Raw genomic sequence first — 6295 nt, 5'->3', positions numbered from 1 at the left:
TCTCCCGGGCTAACCTGTTACCGTGTGTCCCAGCCAGGCATCGGGGCGAACGCTTGTAACAACAGAACTAAACTGAACTGAACTAAACTAAACTGAACTAAACTAAACTAAACTAAACTAAACTAAGCAAGATGCGCCGAAAGCAAGCACGCCAGCCCCAAGGGGAGGCGGCGGGGCACTCTGCCGGGATGTGGGCTGGGGATGCTCCCGGGGGGCGCACGGGGCCGGCTCAGGCCGGGTGCCAGCCCCGGGCCCTTCCCGGTCCCCGGCAGGGCTGCGCCCCCCGAGCTCCGAGCGAGCCCCCCGGCCGGGCGGGGAGGCAGCCGGCACAAAGAGAGAGGTACTTTCATTTTTTAGGTTTTTTCCCCTGGTTTTATTTTGGTTTTGGGTTTGGGGTTTTTTTTTTCCTCTTTCGTGAAGGGCTTGAAAATACCTCCGTGATCGACGTCGGGCACCACGCGAGGCTTCGGCGGAGCAGAGGTGCTGTAGGTTTGACAATGCTATTAAAGCGTTGCTAAAGTTAACGCAGCCTCGACGGAATCTCAAAAACTAAATAAGAGACCAGTTTCAACCCAAATCCCCACTGGAGGGAACGGACTAGTATGTTTCTTATTTTTATTTTCCTTATAGCCTGTTAAATTGACTAATAAAGTCAACACAGAGTTCTCTGTGTGGCTTCAAAAAACTCAGTAATTTTGTTAGAAAACGTTGAAATCCAACCCCAAAGTATTCAGCCCAAATATTTAGTTAAAGTAACCCTGTGGGTTAATAAACTAAACAAAGGCAAACCATGCAAAACTGCAGCAATGAAAACCAGACTTAAATAAACGAAGGAAAGTTTATAAGAACCCTTTAGCTGGAAAAAAGCAGCGAGGGAAAACTGCAAGAAAGTTTAATATGAAGCATGTGATACACGGGGGCTCGTTTTACAGGTACACAGCTTCGCTTCAGACGAAGGTCGTTGTCTCCGGAAAAATTTCGAAAATAATTATTCTGCTAAGCTGCATTTCCTTCGAAACCTCACTGCAGCGTTTTCTACTGAAGAAACACCCGACAGCTTCTGGCAGGTTAAGAGGACCTCTTCTCTGTCTTGCAGCTCTCTCACTGCCCACACTTCACCACATTGCTAATTTCGGTGTCTGACTTGTTTAGTTATTTCAGCTCCAGTAATGTGGTTGCAAAATATTTACCTTTCACACAAGAACCTGGATTATTTTGATTAGAGACCGATGCACTCTTCAAAATGTTTGCTTATGAGCAGGAGTTCTTCGAAAAGGGGCACAACAAAAGATCCCTCTTCTCAACTACCGCTTTTAAAACAGTTGTTAATAGCTAAACCCCAGGTTTCAATAGAGGTGGAGTAAGCCTCTAAAAAGAAAAAAAGGGACATTTAAACCACGCTATTCAAAATACGTATGCTAAATTATCTCAGATTGCCTTTAGCACGTTGGCAGTTTGGTAATAATTATAACCATTGCTGTTCTGCAGTTTAGATGATCACGGAAGAAACCTTCATGACAATTGTTTTTTTATCAAATAAAGGGCACGGGATTGATGACATGTTTTTCTCTATGGGTTTCCAAATTATTTTCTTTTGCATTATATCCCCAAAGAAGCAGCCCGGGAGAAGACCGCTGGAAAAACAAGCCCCAAAATAACAGGAGATCGTTTAAACTTCTCTCAGTTGCTTTTCATTGTCAAGAAAAGCTGAATAAACAGCGTCGGCCCCGCCTGAGAGCGCAGAAAGCAGGTTTGAAATGAAAGAGACATGCAGCGGGAAAAGAAGAGGGCTTTTTTTATTATTATTTTCTTCCCTTTTCGAGTACTTAACTTTCTCCTTTTCAGAAAGGAACTTCGTGCAGCCCAGGGAGCACTTTTTTTACCGTGTACAGAAGAAACAAGTCAAATTTAAAATTAACCTCCAGTCGTGCTGGGAATAGATCAGACCAAATGTTGGGGGAATTCCTTTATTGCCCACTTCTGATATTTCTGTCCAATTCCGCTGCTTTACCATCACCCGTTGTACTGCCAATGAAGGGAATGGTCCCTTTCGGTGACAAGCCCTGATGAAATGATTTTCTTTAGAAAGAGAAAGAGAAAGATGGACTAAGGAACTTGGGGCAACAAAGCTTTACAAGGAGAGAAGAAAGACTTGGGTAAAATACGACACATTTATCTATCAATTGCTAGACAAGACAAAGAAGGCTTAACAACAGTTTGAAAAGAGTGGCCTGTGAATGGTTACTATTCAATTTGTATTTTATTCCCCGCTGGTCATGGAATTGAGATCAGAAGAAAAAGTGAAAACACATGGCTGAGGTCAGTAGGATCAGAGAACCACCACATACAGCAAAGGGAAGGAAAAGCAAAGGGAACTTGTGTGAAGAAATGGATTATATAAACAGAGCTTACCATCGCCTGCACCCCATTATCCTATAATTTACACTGCATGGGAGCATAGAAATATATTAAACTAGTGATAGGTTTCACCGTTGCTTTATGCCAATCAATTCCATTATATACTTTCGGACATGTTTAGAATTCTTGGACTAATGTGTTTATTTTAAATATCACAGGGAAATTATGACATCACCGGCAAATAATGCTGGGGAAGGTTGCCTTCCCTTTGAAGTACGCTGCAGTGAAACATGATTTTAATTACATAATCACTTTGAAACCGTAATTATATAATAAACGAGGGGGATTAAGCGGGAAGTGTATAGTACATTAAAAATTGCTTAGGTCCTGGAAAAACAAACCGAACACACAGTGAGAAACGCTCGGTCACGAAGATCGCTTGATAAGTTCGGGCTACAGCGTTTTTTCGCGTTTTGCCCGAGGCGACAAAAAGATGTTCCCTCCGACAGCTGCCGACGCTTGCTTCGCGTTTCTCCCCGGAGAACGCAAACCCAGCCCGGTTTCGCCGCCGCCGCCTTGGCCCGGCGGGACCGCGGCCCGTCCGCGGAGCCTGGGCCGGCCGCCGCCGGGGAGGGGCCGCGCCAGCCCGGTGCCCCGCGGCCCCGGAGAGCCGGGCGGGGACAAACCTGGCTCCTAACACGGGGATCAGCCGCCCCCCTCCGCCCGCCCGGCTCCGCACCCGCGGGCCGGGAGCACCCCGGGAGCGGAGACTCAGCTCGGCAGAGCCCATCGCCCACCGCCCATCGCCCACCGCCCATCGCCCATAGCCCACCACCCACAGCCCATCACCCATCACCCAGCGCCCAGCGCCCACCACCCATTGCCCAGCGCCCATCGCCCATTGCCCAGCGCCCACCGCCCAGCGCCCATCGCCCGCCGCCCATCGCCCATTGCCCAGCGCCCATCGCCCATTGCCCATTGCCCAGCGCCCATCACCCACCACCCAGCACTCTTCGCCCATCGCCCATCGCCCATTGCCCAGCGCCCACCGCCAATCGCCCAGCGCCCACTGCCCACCGCCCATCACCCGGGCAGCAGGCCCGCTCTGCTGTCCTCCGGAGGCAGGAGGAGAGGAGGTCTCGTTTCACATTTTAGGCAGCTTTTTTGTGTGTGTGTTTAGTTGTTTGGGTTGTTTGTTTAGTTTTTATTTCTTGTTTTCGTATGGTTGTCGTGTTTCTTTTGGTTGTATTTTTTTGGTTGTGTTTTTTTGTTTGTTTGTTTGTTTGTTTTTTAGGGGCTAGACCGGAGAGCGGCAAGGTCCCAGGGACCCTCCCCGTCCCCGTGTGCTCTCCCCGGGGCTGCCACCGCCGTTGCAGTCTGTCAGACGCGGCAGTCAGATCTGCCCGTCGCTTTCTGCGCCCTCCCCCAGCTTCCCCTCCCCTTTGCCCCGTCCCGCCCAGAGCGAGCCAGGCGCCGGGAGCACGGGAACCCTCAAGGCGAGGGAGGGAGGGACCTCGCCCACGCAGTAAGTGCCCACACACTGCCCGGAGGGCAAAGCCCTGGGGGCAGTGGTTACATCCCCGCACCAGAATGAAATTCAGACCCGGCTAACCCAGTGCAAGAGTCTCTGCTCGCAGTGCTGGGGGTGACGCTTCCACCCTGGTTTCCAGTGGTTTGTTGCAAGTCAGCTGGGCTCTCAGGGCACATCAGACTCAGCCCTTGCCACGCGGTGAGTGAACTGCTCTTAACATTTATCTGATGGGTTGCTCACATCAGGGACATATCTTTGGGTCTGGACTGTGTATTTCCTACCCATCAGGACACCTTACTGTTTGGAAGGTGAAGAGGAAATATGGCAGCAGGGATGCCCTTCACTGCAGAAATTACTTGGACCATCCCCAGCAGCTTTGTTCTGGACTGGAGAGCTGTACCCAGAGATCTTCTTCATATGGATGTGCTTCCAGTAAATCCACTGCTCAGAAAGACCTCTGCAAGCACAGGGAGGTCTTGTGAAGAGCTAGCACGTGGGGAGGCATGCACAGGTAATCTGCTTGGTGCAGCTTCACCTGGTCCCTGCCTGCAGGGAACAAAGCAGACTGGCACCTAGGGACCAGGCAGCGCCATGCTTTATCCAGAGTCTCATGGCCCTTCATGCCCAGCCCATCTAGCGTGCTTTTCATTGGTCCCTGAAGTCAAGGGTCACTGTTTCCGGGAGCTGCAATTCCAACACGCACCCACATGGCTGGCCTGGAAACCACAAAGGCAGGAGGCTGCTTGATGGTGGTACAGAAAGCCAAACCAAGTATGGAACCCTCATCAGGTGGCTCTGGACCTGGGCAGACCAGCTGGCTCCCCACAGTTCCCTACAGACTAGCCCAAAACCCATGGATTCCTCTGGAATACATCTTACATTCACATGCAGATGCTAATCACATACTCAAGAGGCTGTCCCAAAGAGAGTCATTTCCCCAGATGCTAGCTGTGTGGTCATGAATTCTCAGGAATATAATTTTTTCATATGAAAACATTTATTTTTCCTCCAGATGTCATGGTAATTAAGGCAGAAGAATGCACTCTGTTAAATGTGTGAGAAAGATCATGGTGCCTCACACGTCTACAGGAGTCCCTGGAGGATCAAGTACCAGATGGCACAGATGAGTCTCTGACAGGGGCACGGGGGTGTATAAAACAGGCCTCAGCAAAAGTCTTTCAAGAAGCTATCACAAGAGGGAAGCTGGTCACAAAGAGTGGGAGAGAATATGGCAGGGGAAGGTTTCTGGTGCAGTGGGGAGGCCCCAGAATTGTCCAGTCAGTGTTCTACACTAGCCAAAGGGTAAACACATCATGGGGTTGTTTTAGTCAGAAATTAATCTGTTTTGTTCTCATCACAGTGTAGTGTCTGCTGTGGTTTTGCCAGAAGTTCTGGTCTCCTAATTACATGGGGGAAAACAAAAGAAGAACAGAGCAATGAAAAAAATATCTGCCAGAAAAGAAATAGTCTAAAGAGGCAGGCAGTGACACCTGTAAACCACAGACGGCAAGAAGGGAGAAATAGGAAGCTGTTCTAGGCTAAAGGGCTACAAAGTAATGAGTGCCTGAAGCACCCAGAAGTCTGTTTTCCACTGTGCAGATGTGGAACTTTTTAATTCAGAAGTCCTCGGACCCACAAGTGTAAATGAGTTGAAAAAGAAATAAGTAAATTTGTGCTTGGTTCATGACAGGATAGCCCATGGATTTGTCTCTGCAGTAATTTCCTGAAGTGCAGCTTAGTAGAGGCTAGGATGTTGCAGTATGACTGTCAGCTTCCCTGGCTCTCATGTTTTTTAACTCCCATTCTGGCACATTTTATTCTCTTGTTTTGGAACATCCCAGTACCACTGATAATATAAGAATTCATATTTAAACAGTTTCTTTAATCCAAGTACTTCACAGGCCTGTGCTGACATGGTTAAGTTTGCAAAACAGCCTTGGACAGATGCAGCAGTTTGTTTACTTCATATTTAGTAGAAACTGTGTGTACACTTGGACCAACAGATGGAAAGACATAACAGAATTATTTAAATAGTTTCCCCAGTGGAAGTTCTTCCCTGAATAGAGTGTGTTGCAAAAATTTCACTGACAGTTTGAAAAGCGTAGGAAACTGAGATGAGAACTACGGTGGAAAAATCTAAGGGTATAATATAATTAAGTATATTATAGTGGACTGGATAGTCTTGGTTTGACTGAGCATAGGTTTATATCAGACTAATTTAAATGTAACAGAAATTGTTTGTTTTGCAGTGAAAGTAGCTACTTTGAGAGGATATGTCCTTCCATCATTTTTTTTATTTGACTCAAGGGAAAAAAAACCCCACTGTTGTTTCAGTTGTTTTATCCAGCAAAAATGTGATAGAAACGTCTGGTGTATCTGCGTTCTCTAAAGGCTCTGCTTACCTGC

The sequence above is a fragment of the Melospiza melodia genome, chromosome Z (genome assembly GCF_035770615.1).
Source record: "Melospiza melodia melodia isolate bMelMel2 chromosome Z, bMelMel2.pri, whole genome shotgun sequence".
NCBI lineage: Eukaryota > Metazoa > Chordata > Aves > Passeriformes > Passerellidae > Melospiza > Melospiza melodia.
The sequence above is the reverse complement of the archived record's forward strand: the minus strand, read 5'-3'. Positions refer to the sequence as shown.